This window comes from Pongo abelii, chromosome 2 (genome assembly GCF_028885655.2).
Source record: "Pongo abelii isolate AG06213 chromosome 2, NHGRI_mPonAbe1-v2.0_pri, whole genome shotgun sequence".
Taxonomy (NCBI): domain Eukaryota; kingdom Metazoa; phylum Chordata; class Mammalia; order Primates; family Hominidae; genus Pongo; species Pongo abelii.
The window spans coordinates 115,331,093-115,345,363 of NC_085928.1; the positions used below are offsets into that span (position 1 = coordinate 115,331,093).

Genomic DNA, 14,271 nt, shown 5'->3' on the forward strand with positions numbered 1-14,271 from the left:
CCAGGAGAATTCCTGTGCCCAGGATGGCTGGGTCACTTCTGCCTGTTCAGCCCAGGTGTTGTGTGCCAAGCAGGGGTTCCTGAGAAATGAAGTGCACAGATCCTGGCCTGGAAAGTCAGGATGTTTTGGTGAAGGGCCCTTTTCACACTGTCTTTCAAAAATCACTAAGCATCTTCTGTATTCCAGGCCTGTTTTAGGCAGTGGGGACACAGAGGTGAGGTCCAATGGGGTCCTGCTTTCAGGGAACTTTTTAGAATGAGGAGACAGAGAGACAATAAATAAGAAAACTTAGATCAGGAATAGGGTGATGCATCTGACTAGGCCACGTTCCCACTTTGGGATAAGAGTCTTAAAATATGGTCATGTGATTGCCATGGCAGGTGATTGCCTTAGAAGGAGTGGCCAAGGCAGGGCTCTCTAAGAAAAAAACACCTCAGCTGAGATCTAAATGACAAAGAGCAACTATGTGAAAATCGAGGGAGGAAGCATGCTAGGTAGAGGGAACAGCACTTGCAAAGACCCCAAGGTGGAATAAATTTAGTTCCTGGGTTTCCTGGATACCCAGGCATTTGAAACTAGGTTTGCCTCACACCAAGTTTATGTGGAAAGTCACCCACACTTTGCTTCAATGGAAGAGACAGGCCCCTAGCCTGCCCCTAGCCCAGGGCCCAATCTTCCACAACCCTCACAGGCCCCTCATTGCCTGCTCAGCCAATATGGGTAAGGTTCCCCTGGGACAACACAGCTCTGATCTGGAAGGAGCCTGTGCCCTGTGGGAGACTGTGCTGTGTCAAGAATAATCAAGGTACCAAATCCACCTGCTTGGGCCTGGTACATGAATCTTGTTGATCCCCTGCCTTCTGTGGGATCTCACTTGATTACAGGGCCCAGTAGCCTATATAGCATGACTGTTCTCCTCAATGTTCTCATCTGTAAAGTGGGCACAGCTATAGTACCTACTATGGTGAAGATTAAGTGAATTAACCCATTTATGCCTGAGGTCGCAATTTTTTGAATTTTTGCAATCAGACCTTGGCAATGACCTTGAGCAGTCGCATAAATAACTCCCACATGCTTAGCGTTCCAATAATGGAACACTAGGCAGTATAAAGTGCTTGAAGCTATGCCTGGCATCTGGAACTCCAAGACATTCACTTTTAGTATTATTGTAATTTTTTAAAAATATATATCTTCTTTCTTACATCCAGGGGGGTCCCTGTCTCGTTCATCTTGGTACGTCTTTACCACAAGTGCCTAGAGGGCACTCCATAAATGTCAAATAAATGAACGCATAAAGAATGAAATGATTGAGTAAACCTGCCTATTCATCCAAGTAACTTTTATTGAGCACCTCATTCATGCCAGGTTCTGTTCAGGGTGCTGAGAACAGAGACGAACAAGGCAGAATTTGTGCCTCAGCTTATGGAACTTCGGTTTCAAGAGGGAAGGCAATATAGGTAGAAGCAGACAAGATAATTTTAGAGGGGAGAAATACTGTGAAGGAAATAAAAAAACAAAGTCCAAGACAAAAGGTTAGCAGTTCCTTCAACTTGGGTGGTCAGGGAAGGCGTCTCAGCGGAGGTGACCCGAATGACAGAAGAGCCAGTCTGATTGGTTGGAGGTGGCGGCCTAGGGGGAAGAGTGGGGAGAGGTGACTGGGCCGGTGGTGCGCGCCGGCGGCGGCGTGCACAGAGGAGAGAAGCGGCTTTTCGGCGAGACCCCTCCCGGTGCCCTGCACACCTGCGGCCACGCGTGCAGCCGAGGAGGGGCGGGGGCGGGCAGGGCTGAAAGCGCACCCGCAGGAGGCGGAGCGCGTGGCTCCCAGACCCCGCCCCCGGAGCCCGCAGGGCGTGTTCCCACCGGCCGTCGCCAAGGTGACGATGAGGACTAAGGGGCCGCCGAGTTCAGAACGTTCGGGCGGCGGCGGCTGTTGCTGGGAGACGCCCGGCAGGCGCGCAGCCAGGGACTGGCTCTGCACTGCAGACGCCGGACGCCAGTACGCGCCGTCCTGGCCAGCCCTCTCGCTGAGGTTCCCTTCGGATTCCAGACGGATACCGGGTTCCTGTCCTCACCCACGTCTAGATCCTGCTTGGGACCTGCAGGACTGGACGCCTCCTCCCTCCCTGGTGCTGTCATTGCCTCTGTGTCCGGAATTTGTCCACCAGTCCCTATCTTCACCGCCATCACCATGTCTCAGGCCACCGTCCATCCTCCCTTCCCTGGGGGATTAGGCACTGCCATAGCCTCCCCAGTGGTCCTCCTCCCTTTGCCCTGTGTGTCCTTACGCCCTGTCCTCCACCAGGCAGTCAGAACTCTTACTAAGAATTTACCAGATCCAGTCACTCCTGCATAATACCCTCCACCGGCTCCCCAGCTCACTCAGTCTTAAATCCAAACTCCTCTCAGTGACCTGTAGGACCAGAATGACTTGCCTCTCTGCCTTCTTCTCCAACTTCGTTGGCCCCACTCTCCTCCTCACCCACATCACCCTAGTCACACTGTCTTTCTTGCTCTTCTCAGAACATACCAAGCTGATTTCTGCCTCCAGACCTTTGTACTTGATGAACCCTCTGGCTGAAAGTCTCTTCTCCCAGATGGTTAGTGGTTGAGCTCCTTCTCACTCAGGTCTCAGTTCCAATGTCTCTCCAGAAAGGCCTTTCCTGATCAGTCCTCCCCCCTTCCTCCATCTAAAGAGGCCCTTGTTTTCATACTGTTTTATGTTTTCCCATATTTCCCTCTCACAATATGAAATTATCTTGCTCACTTATTCACTTGTTTCTTAGTGTTCTAGATAGTATTTCTGCATAGCAAACCACCCCAAACAGGAATTTGGACAGAGCACAGTGGGCATGGCTTGTTTCTGTGCCACAATGTTTGGGACGTCAGCAGGGATGTCAACCAGAACACACACACGTGTGGCCTTTCCATGTGGCCTGGGCTTCCTCACAACATGGCAATCTCTGGGTTGTCGAACTTCCTAAGTTGTAGCTCCAAAGACATGTCCCATCTAACAAGGCAGAAGCTATATCACCTCTTATGACCTAGTCTCAGAAGTCATGAAAAATCACATCTGTAACCAACATGCCGTTGGTTACAAGTGAGTCACAAGTCTGCCCAGATTGAAAGGAAGGGGGTATTAGACATCACTTTTTGGTAGGGAAGAGGCAAAATTCTAGAACATGCATACATCTTTGGAAAGTGACATCTCCACAGTCAGTCTTCCCCCCACTGAAGTAGCATCTCCATGAAGAACCACGTCTCATTTGATTTTTATTGCATCCCCAGTGCTAGAATGGTACCAGAACACATAGTAAGTGCTAGATTCGTGTTTTAGAGTGAATACATGAAAGATTATCTTTCAAGGAGTCATTCAGGCCCAGCTCTTCTCCCTGTAAGTGTATTTCCTGTCCCAGCCCTTGATTTTGGCCTGATCCGCTCTGGAGAAAGCCCAGTGTTTGTATTGGAGAGTGGGAGTCAAGCCTATTATGGGGGTGGGGATGTGCACATAAAAACAGTTATTGGGGATTAAGAAGTAGGTAGCCAATGAGTTCATGGGACAGTTTTCTACTGAAAGGGTATTGAAAACCTAGTCTGCTTTTCCCCATTCTTTATTCTGGAAATGTCCAAGTGAGGTGGTTTTGTTCTCCAGGCCATAGTGAGCAGGAAAGTGGCCTAACGAGAATGGAGCTTTGGAGAGGCAGCTCAGGCAGCAGGGGTGGGGTTAGAATGCCTGTTAGGAACAATTGCAGGGTCTGGGCAAGAGGTGGCCCTGAAGCTGCCCACAAGTCTGTGAAGTTACTAGAAGTCTCCTTGCTTTATTATTTGAGAAAGACCTTCCATTTGATCTTCCCAAAGTCCTGGAGCACATACAGGTTCTCCTCCTGTCTTCCTATTTTCCAAGAGGGGTAGCAGCATCTGCCATTCACCCAAGCCAGAGAAGATAGCCCAGGCTTCTCCCTGCACTACTGCCTCATATCAGTGGGCTTCGGCTTCCCAAGTATGTCTTCCCCTTTCCCCCTGCTTCATTTCCACGTTGATTTGTGAGCTCCGACATGTGACTACCATAGCAACAGCCTCCTCATTTCTCTCCTCACCACCAGTGCCACCCCCAAACCATCAGTCCTCCAATCCAGCCTTGCAGCAGTTTCTCACCACCTCTGTCGCCTTAAAATCCACGCTTCTTAGGTCATTCAAGGCCCTTCCTGTGCAGCTGTTACTGTGTTTATGGCCTCCTCCAGGAGGGGAGAATTCTATCGTCTAGATCCTTTCATGTTCTTTCCAGGCTGTGTCACATCGCCCTGATTTTACCCAGGGCCAACTCACCCATCCGGCACAGAGGGCAACAGTGCCTAGGGTCCACAATCCTTTTAGAAGCTCATGAAAATGTTTTAACTTATTTTACTATCAGAAGGGAAAAAAACTTTCAGGCCGAAGAAATTGTTTGAATATATAACATTAACATATTCGGCTTTATACCACCACAGTAGTAAAATATACTTTTAAATATTTTTTCATGGAAAAGGAGCCCATTAAGGAAAAAGTACTTAGGGCCCACAAAAATCATAATGGGGCTTTGGTTTTGGTTATGCTGTCCCTCCCCTCAACCTGTGGCAGAGCTGCCTAGTTAGATGCCCAGCTAACTTCCGAAGAAAAGTCTAGCAGAGGCTTTGCCTGGGAACCCTCAGGAACCACTCCCTGGTCCCAAATCAGGAGCTATGAGGACTGAGGTCCGTGTCCCCAGCCCCCACCTGCGTTCCGGAAGGCAGGCGCGGGGGTGCCCTGCTGCGGGCCAAGGGGGCGGTACTCGGGTCTCGCTGGCTGCAGCTCGCCCGCCCGCCCTGCCAGCTCCACCCGACCTAATCGGAAAAAGGAAGCTGGCCCTGAGCTGTTCTCTCTCTTCTTCCTCAAAAGCTCCGCCCACCACCCCCTTCCCACCCACTTCCCACCCCGCGCCTCCCCAGTTACGTTTCTTACGAAAAAGTGCTGCTGAGAATTCCCAGAAAGTCCCGGATATGAAGTCACTCGCGTGAGGTCACCAAGCCTGGTTCCAAGAATCAGAAGCTTGTGGGGGAGAAAGGAAAGCGCAGAAAAAGAAGGAGCAGCGATCGGAGTTGTGGGTGTTGTCGCGGCCAGGGGCGGGAGGCGGGCCCCCGCCCCGTCCCCCCCGCCCCCCGCCGCCACCCGCTAGCTCGGCAGGGTCCCAGGGGTCTCCAATCAGGCCTTGGCCGGTGTGACCCCTGGAAAAGTTCCAAAGGAAACTAGGCTTCACTACCATATTAGAGAAATGCCGACTGAGCACAGAAATACCGATCCTTATTGACCAAGATCAAAAAGTCTTGATACTGCATGGTGTTGGATCAGATGGGGAAACAGCAGTGTTTATCCACTGTTGTCAGGGAGAGAGAACTGGCTGGGTCTGCCAGTTTGGAGAACAACTTGGAAATATGATCAGAATCTTAAATGAGCATACCTTTTGACCTAACAATCGCACATCTAGGGACTTATCCTACTGAGAAATACAAGGATAAAAGCTTTAAGAGAGTTTTCAGCAGCATCATTTGAAATACTGAAGGTTAGAACCCACCTAGATGTCCATCATAGGAAACTAGTCTAAAAAATGCCATGGTACATCCATACTCTGGAATACTATGTGCTGTGAAAAAGAATGAGGCAGCTGTTTATGAGCCAGCTCTGTGTTCCCCATTATGGTCTTTTTTGTGTATGTGTGTGACAGGGTCTTGTTCTGTCTCCTGGGCTACAGTGCAGTGGTGCAGTCATGGCTCACTACACCTCGACCTCCTGGGCTTAAGTGATCCTCCCACCTCAGCCTTCCAAGTAGTTGGGACCACAGGTGCACGCCACCATGCCTGGATAATATTTTTCCATTTTTTATAGAGATGGGGGTCTCACTATGTTGCCCAAGCAGGTCTTGAACTCCTGGGCTCAAGACATCCACCCCCCTCAGCCTCCCAAAGTGCTAGGATTACAGGTGTGAGTCACCACACCTGGTCTGGTCATTTCTTAAAGGTATATATTCATTCGACAGACACGTTTTGAGCACCTACAAAGTGCATGGCACATTGCAGATACTGGCAATAAAACAGAGAACAAAACAGCTTATGGGGATGGGGGAAAACCAATAAAAGCATCAAGTGGTGATAAGTGCTATGGAGGAGACTCACTCAGAGCAAGGGGTACAGAAAATATCAGGGTTGTGCTATGTTAGATTGGGTGGTCAGGGAAGGCCTCTGGGACAAGTTGACTTGGGAGCAGAGACCAGAATGATGGGAGAGAATGTCACCTATGTGCCCGGTGTAGGGCCTAGCCTGTGCCCAGGATTTTACTTGGACACGAAGACCAGCCAGGAGGCCAGCAAAGCTGGAGAGGAGAGGCCGGGGTCACACTGGTAGGAGGAACGGTAGTGAAGGAGAGGAGGCGGAGGGTCAGGTAGGACTTCCTAGGCTTTTGTGAGGATTTTGGCTTTCATAGCCATTGGAGGGTCTTGCACAAAGAAGTGACATGGCTCGACTTAGGTTTTAAAGGATCCCTCTGGCTGCTGAGTGGAGACTACTACAGACGGGCAAGGGTAGAATCTGAGAGCCCAGGAAGGAGGCTGCTGCAACCGTGGGAGATACAGCGGGGCCGGCCCAGGGTGGTATGAGAATGCTTCTGGGTACATTCTGATAGTAGAGCTGATAGGATTTGCTGATAGCCCCAGATGTAAGTATGAGAGAAAGAGGAGTGTGTAACTATAAGCATGGAGTTATCTTTCATCAAGAGAGGGAAGCTGGTGGGAGGAGCAAGATTTTGGGGGACCGGGGTGAAGAATCAGTCTGAACTCACATGGGTTGGGAATTCAGGAGTGATGGAAACATGAGAGCTGTTTGGAATTTGTAGCAGAGAGGGTCCCAGGGAGAGACAGCTGGCACCCTGGAATTGAGAAATTTGAGGAGGGTTTAATAAAAGGAGCCTTTAGAAAAGAGTAGCAGGATGTAGAGAAACCAGGAGGGCAGTGTAGGCCCCCAGGGCTAGTAACAGTGGGGCCTTAACCATCCATAGTTCTGAAGGAGTGAGAAGAGGGAGTTGCTGGAACCTGGGGACAAAGATAGCTAAAAGATAGCTGAGTGAAGAAGACAACATCCAAACTCATGTGATTTCATCCAAGGAAGGGGATTTATCTTTTTTTTTTTGAGATGGAGTCTTGCTCTGTCACCCAGGCTGGTGTGCAGTGGCGCAATCTCGGCTCACTGCAACCTCTGCCTCCCAGGTTCAAGTGATTTTCCTGCCTCAGCCTCCCGAGTAGCTGGGATTACAGGTGTGTGCCACCACACCCAGCTAATTTTTGTATTTTTAGTAGAGACAGCATTTCACCACGTTGGCCAGGCTGGTCTCGAACTCCTGACCTCAGGTGATCCACCCGCCTTGGCCTCCCAAAGTGCTGGGATTACAGGCGTGAGTCACCACACCAGCCTGGGATTTATCTTTTAATAGACAAGTTTGTATGTTGCCAACTGACAGGAGCTGAGGCCTTTGGTGGAAAAATGCAGCCAGTCCATGGCAACCCTACAGGGAGAACAAATATCCTGACCTCACTCTCCACCCCTCCTCCAAAGGCCGCGGGAAGCCAGAGAGCAAGCGAGCCCATGGATGCAGCACATACGGGTCAGTCCCCAGCCCAGAGCAGGGAGGAGAAGGATTGCAAGTGGGTCTGGAGTGGCTCATGGAGGCCAGGGATGCAGGAGCCAGCAGTGAAGGTGATCGGCAAAGCCATAAGGCTGGAGAAGGGATCTCTTAGGAAGTGAGGCAGATAGAAAAGTGGACCCAGTTCACTGTCCTGGGGCCCTCCAATATTTAGAGATTGAGGGATAAAATAGAGCCAGGAAAGGACCCGCCAAAGGAGCAGTCAGTAAGACAGGAGAACAGAGAGCTGTGCCTGAGGCCAAGGGAAGCAAGTGTGTCTAGGAAGAGGAAGGGAGGCAGGGCTGAGATGAAGACTCCAGAGAGGTCTAGTAGGATGAGGGTGTGTGTGTGTGTGTGTGTGTGTAAATAATGTACATAGCATATTTCTGGAAAGTAACAAAAACTCTTTTAAAAAATTTTTATTTTTATTTTTTTTTTGAGATGGAGTCTCTGTCACCCAGGCTGGAGTACAGTGGTGCGATCTCGGCTACTGCAAGCTCCGCCTCTCGGGTTCACACCATTCTCCTGCCTCAGCCTCCCTAGTAGCTGGGACTACAGGTGCCCACCACCATGCCCAGCTAATTTTTTGTATTTTTAGTAGAGACAGGGTTTCACCGTGTTAGCCAGGATGGTCTTGATCTCCTGACCTCGTGATCCACCCACCTCGGCCTCTCAAAGTGCTGGGATTACAGGCATGAGCCACTGCACCCAGCCAAAAAACTCTTAATGGTGGCCCTAGCGGAGACATCTAAGGGTAAATAGAAGAAATGAGACCTAACTTTTCATTTTCTTCCATTTTTGATATTTTTAATCATGTATATGTATGAATTTTATCAAAGGAAAGAAAATAGGACTTTTTAAAAAGGCTGTCCCACCTCAAGAAAGATATAATTTTAAAGAAAAAGCAGATCCAGGCCGGGCACGGTGGCTCACGCCTGTAATCCCAGCATTTTGGGAGGCCGAGGGGGATGGATCACCTGAGGTCAGGAGTTCGAGATCGGCCTGACCAACATGGTGAAACCCCATCTCTACTAAAAAATACAAAAATTAGCCCAGCCTGGTGGCAGGCATCTGTAATCCCAGCTACTCGGGAGGCTGAGGCAGGAGAATCCCTTGAACCTGGGAGGCGGAGGTTGCAGGGAGCCAAGATCACACCATTGTATTCCAGCCTGGGTGACAGAGCAAGACTCCATCTCAAAAAATAAAAATAAAAAAGCAGATCCACAGTTTTTTTGGATCAATTAAAAGACAGGCTTGGAAAAAAACAAACAACCCCATCAAAAAGTGGGCAAAGGACATAAACAGGCATTTTTCAAAAGAAGACAAACATGCGGCCAACAAGTATATTTAAAAAACCTCAATAGCACTGATCATTAAAGAAATGCAAACCAAAACCACAATAAGATACCATCTCACGCCAGTCAGAATGGTGATTATTAAAAGATCAAAAAATAACAGATGCTGGTGAGGTTGTGGAGAAAAGGGAATGCTTAACACTGTTGGTGGGAGTGTAAATTACTTCTGCCATTGTGGAAAGCAGTGTGCCAATTCCTCAAAGACATAAAAACAGAGGTACCATTCAACCCAGCAATCCCATTACTGGGTATATATCCAAAAGAATACAAATCATTCTATCATAAACACATATGCATGCCTATGTTCACTGCAGCACTATTCACAATAGCAAAAACGTGGAATCAACCTAAATGCCCATCAGTGACAGATAGAATAAAGAAAATGTGGTACATATGCACCATGGAATACTATGCAGCCATAAAAAAAATGAGATCATGCCCTTTGCAGGAACATGGATGAAGCTGGAGGCTATTATCCTTAGCAAACTAATGCAAGAACAGAAAACCAAATACCACATGTTCTCAGCTCGGAGTTCGAGACCAGCTAAATGATGGACATGGACACACAGAGGAGAACAGACACTGGGGCCTACTTGAGGGTGAAGGGTGGAAGGAAGGAGGGAATCAGGAAAAATAACTAGTGGATACTAAGCTTAGTACGTGGATGATGAAATAATCTGTACATCAAACCCCTGTGATACAAGTTTACCTAGGTAACAAACCTGCACATGGACCCCTGACCCTAAAATAAAAGTTAAAAAGAAAAACACAAGAAAGGCAGGCTTGGGGGTAACCCTGGGATTTGAGAAAGAGAGCTGATAGAGTCTGGGATGGGCAAGGCTGAGAAGAGAATGGCTAGAAGCATCTTCTCCATGTGTCAGTCCAGCCAATGGCTTTAGGAGCAGTGACCTCTGACATCTGGCTTAAATTATGTCCTGCTATGTGCTTCATGACCTGCCCCTCACTCCACCCCTTCCAACTCAAGACTTCAAGAAAGCTTAATTCGTCACATCTTAGTATCTTTTAAATAATTTTACATGTCATGCTTTAATTAAGTATTTTCAGTCTTGTATATCAAAAATAAATCCCCCTCCTTAGATGAAATCACACAAGCTTGGATGATGTCATCTTGGTAGATAGATTCCCCCTAGTTCTCTTTCTGATGAAGCTAACCCTCAGACAAGGTATGTCTTCCTTGCAGAGCACAGAATCCTCTGGATAGAAAGCTTTCTTTCTCTTTTTTTTTTTTTTTTTTTTTTTTTTTTTTCAGTTAAGAATCAGCTCCAAATTTGTGGGAATTATTTGAGGATTGTGCTCTGATTCTTATCTCTATTGCAGGTCCCAAGGAGGATGGGGTCCTGGTTAAAGACTCTGGTGGAACCAGTCCCTCAGGAGCCTCAGGCCAACTTTAGGAGGCTTCTCACCAATAGATGGAGGGATGAGATTGGGGGAGGGAAGTGGTAAGAGGTAGCTTTGGGAAATCTCATCCTCTCCTTTCCTAGGGCTGCTTCCTTGGGTTGGGAGTTGGGGACTCCCAATCTAACAGACTTGAGACTTTTCTGACATAGGGGTTTTCCCAAAAGCGAAGGGCCAACAGAGGAAAGGGAGCCTTCAGCCCAGGCCATCTCCCCTCTTGGAGCCTGATTGTGGTGGGCTAAGGTCAGTCAGAGCTCCACTTTCTTCTCCATTGCTCAAACTTCTCAGTATAGCCTGTGCCTTTGAGTCTTCCCACCTCTGTCCTAATAAAAAAAAAAAAAAAAAAAGAAAACTCCATGAGAGCAAGGAGCTTGTGTGTATCATTTTCTGCTAATGATCAATGACTAGAATACCATCTGGCACTCAGTTGTGTACACAGGATGAATGAATGCCCAAAATGCCTTTTCCGCAGCTCAAACTACATTTCAAGAGAAACTCCCTAGACCAGCTTCTCCATCACCCACTCAGAAATCTTCCAACCATCCATTTTTAGAACCCCATACACATAGGTCCTGGGGTTGGCAGCCTCTACTTAGTGGTATACCATAGCCTCAGAGAGGTGACTGTGCACATCTCTGCCCAATTTCACTTTCTGTGCCAGTAACTTGAAATCAGCCATCGTGGAATAATTTACACCACAGAAATTGGAAAACACTAAAGATTATGGCTTCCCTCCTCCCTCCACCCCTACCCCAACCCAGAGAATTGGTTGCTAATCATTTACCAGCACACTACTGCCTCCAGTCCTGTTTTGCCACTTACAAACTCTATGATTCCATCAAGTCACTTAATTGCTCTGAGCTTCAGTTCTGTATAAGGTAGACATCCCATAATATCTACCTATACGATTGTTGGGAGGATTAAATGTGATTATAACCCTGTAATGTGTTTAGCACACTGGCTTGTAGTAGATACTCAATACACTTTAGTATGGTTCCAGTTATCTGTTGCTGCATAACCAGTTGATGAATGTAGTGGCTTAATAAATTTATTTTGCTCATAAATCTATAATTTGGGCAGAATTTGATGAGAATAGCTCATAACTGGAAAGACATGAAGGCTAGAGGTGAGAATCATCTGAAACTGTGTTCACTTATGAATCTGGCAGTTGATGCTGGCTGTCAGCTGGGGCCATTGGCCAGGACACCTACAGGTGAGGTGTGTGCCAGGTAGCCCAGGCTTCCTCACAATATGGTGGCTGAGTTTCAAAGGCTAGTATTCCAAGAAAAAGCTAGGTAGAAGCTATATCACCATTTCTAACTTAGCCTTAGAAATCACACACTATCACTTATTTTACGTTCTATTTATTAGAAGCAAGTCACTAAGTCTGGCCCATTTTCTTTCTTTTTATTGAGATGGAGTCTCACTCTGTCACCCAGGCTGGAGTGCGATGGCATGATCTCGGTTTACTGCAACCTCTGCCTCCAGGGTTCAAGTGATTCTCCTGCCTCAGCCTCCCGAGTAGCTGGGATTACAGGCGCGCGCCACCACGCCTGGCTAATGTTTGTATTTTTAGTAGAGACAGGGTTTCACCATGTTGGTCAGGCTGGTCTCGAACTCCTGACCTGGTGATCCACCCGCCTCAGCCTCCCAAAGTGCTAGGATTACAGGTGTGAGCCACTGTGCCCAGCCACCTGGCCCATTTTCAAGGGGAGGGATGTTAGATTCTCATTTTGATAAGAAGAGCATGTGGCCAGGCGTGGTGGCTCATGCCTGTAATCTCAGCACTTTAGGAGGCCGAGGTGGGTGGATCACTTGAGGTCAGGAGTTCAAGACCAGCCTGGGCAACATGGTGACCATCTCCACTAAAAACACAAAATGTGTCGGGCATGGTGATACACGCCTGTAATCCCGGCTACTTGGGAGGCTGAGGCAGGAGAATTGCTTGAACCTGGGAGGTGGAGGTTGCGGTGAGGCAAGATTATGCCACTGCACTCTAGCCTGGCAAAAAAAAAAAAAGGACTTAATTGCAAAAAAAAAAAAAAGAGCATGAAAGAATGTGTAGGCATGTTTTTAAACCACCACAGCCATTATTATTGTTGTTGCCTTTAGTATGCTCTAGCCTGTAGTATGGGAACTATCCCACTTCTTAGCCTATGTGCTCACCACGGGAGGGCAGGAATGCATTCGATTCTTTAAGGTTCATCTCCTGAACCTTCTGTCATTCTGCATGTGAGCCTAGGGCCCTGCAGGATTCAGTAACTGTTATATAAATGAATTTCCTCTTGCAAGAGCTGGCCCTGGACATTTATGCTCCAGTTCCTTAGGATGACATCCCAGTTGGCCCCGTAAGAACTGAGGTGAGGGCCAGGCGCGGTGGTTCATGCCTGTAATCCCAGCACTTTGGGAGGCAGAGGCAGGTGGATCATCTGAGATCAGGAGTTCGAGACCAGCCTGGCTAACATGGTGAAACCTTGTCTCTACTAAAAATACAAAAATTCGCCGGGCATGGTGGCAGGTGCCTGTAGTCCCAGCTACTCGGGAGGCTGAGGCAGGAGAATCGCCTGAACCCAGGAGGCAGAGGTTGCAGTGAGCTGAGATTGTGCCACTGCAGTCCAGCCTGGGCAACAGGGTGAGACTCTGTCTCAAAAACAAAACAAAACAAAACAAAAAAAACCTGAGGTGAGGGATCTGGACAGGACACAGCTAGGAGAGCAGGTGATTTTACCAGCAGGGCCATGATTCTAATAGGCCCTACTTACCTTGGGGTAGTGGATGATTGAGAGGGTAAGCTTATGGTTTAAACTCCCTCCAAAGCTTCCCCTGAAGTTGGAATGGCAAAATCGTTGTCTGGGAGTCAGGTCATGGGTTCATGATATAACCTCTTTCTTGGCCTTAGTCTGTCAACTGGAAATAAGAAAAGGTCCATAGGTTAGACATTTCTAATCGATTATTTAGAAAACTAGGTTAGAAGCCAATTTCTTCTTCTGGAAATGGTTGACAGGGTCACAAACTTCTCTCACAGGAAATAGGAAAAGATGAAGTACAGAGAAAAATGCCTTGTTCTGTAGGACATGAATCCATCTCAGTTTCTTTTTCTTTTTCTTCTTTTTTTTTTTTGAGACAGAGTTTCGCTCTTGTTGTCCAGGCTGGAGTGCAGTGGTGCAATATCGGCTCACTACAACCTCTGCCTCCCGGGTTCAAGCAATTCTCCTGCCTCAACCTCCCGAGTAGCTGGGATTACAGGCACGCCCCACCATGCCCGGTTAATTTTTGTATTTTTAGTAGAGACAAGGTCTCACCATGTTGGCCAGTCTGGTTTCGAACTCCTGACCTCAGGCGATTCACCCTCCTTGGCCACCCAAAGTGCTCGGATTATAGGTGTGAGCCACCATGCCCAGCCCCTTCTCAGTTTCTTTGAGATCCACAGAGCCAGGGTCTAATCCCAGAGAGAAACATGAGTGTGTACACAGATGATCTCCTACTTACTATGGTTCCATTTACAATTTTTGTACTTCACTATAGTGTGAAAGCTATACACATTTAGTAGAAACCGTACTTCAAGTACCCATACAACTATTCTATTTTTCACTTTTAGTATTTAATAAATTACATGACATATGCAACACTTTATTGTAAAACAGTCTTAAAAGAGTTAGGTGATTTTGCCCAGCTGTAGGCTAGTATAAATGTTCTGAACACATTTAAAGTAGGAGAGTCTAAGCTACGTTGTTTAGTAGGTTAGGTGTATTAAATGCATTTTTGACTTATGATATTTTCAATTTATGATGGGTTTATCAGGACTTAACTCCATCATAAG

General features: G+C 47.6%; 2 long non-coding RNA genes across 3 annotated transcripts; one reads left to right on the top strand and one right to left on the bottom strand.

Moving 5' to 3' along the window:
* Positions 1-1,324: 1,324 nt before the first annotated feature.
* LOC129058591 (uncharacterized) lies at positions 1,325-5,149 on the bottom strand. 2 transcript variants are annotated; one of them, XR_008523795.2, is made up of 2 exons: positions 4,975-5,149; positions 1,325-1,629 (listed from the first exon to the last, which is right to left on the bottom strand). It is a non-coding gene; the product is annotated as an uncharacterized LOC129058591 (long non-coding RNA). The 2 variants fall into 2 exon arrangements; XR_008523794.2 differs by lacking the exon at positions 4,975-5,149 and adding an exon at positions 1,741-4,847.
* Positions 3,164-10,776, top strand: LOC129058592 (uncharacterized). Its single transcript, XR_008523796.2, has 3 exons — positions 3,164-3,310; positions 10,134-10,219; positions 10,374-10,776. It is a non-coding gene; the product is annotated as an uncharacterized LOC129058592 (long non-coding RNA).
* Positions 10,777-14,271: the final 3,495 nt, after the last annotated feature.